Here is a 266-nt window from a genome sequence, read left to right on the forward strand (position 1 = left end):
ACACACGAGCACAGCTGCCATCTTTTCCTCTTTCAATTTTTATGATTTCCCAACATTTCAAGCTCAATGTTTTTCGCAGAAGAAAAAAATCCAATAAAAGAACTTATTCCGGTAACTTTTAATTTCTTGGTGACATGTCTCATTTTTTTTATTTTCCTTCTTTGTCCCCCTTCTTCTCTCGTTTTCCATTCTACAAGGGAAGTCTAGTGTAATGAGAATCCGGAACAGTAATTGACATGACCTTTCTTTTTTCTGTTTTCATTTCC

This window comes from Penaeus monodon, chromosome 20 (genome assembly GCF_015228065.2).
Source record: "Penaeus monodon isolate SGIC_2016 chromosome 20, NSTDA_Pmon_1, whole genome shotgun sequence".
Taxonomy (NCBI): domain Eukaryota; kingdom Metazoa; phylum Arthropoda; class Malacostraca; order Decapoda; family Penaeidae; genus Penaeus; species Penaeus monodon.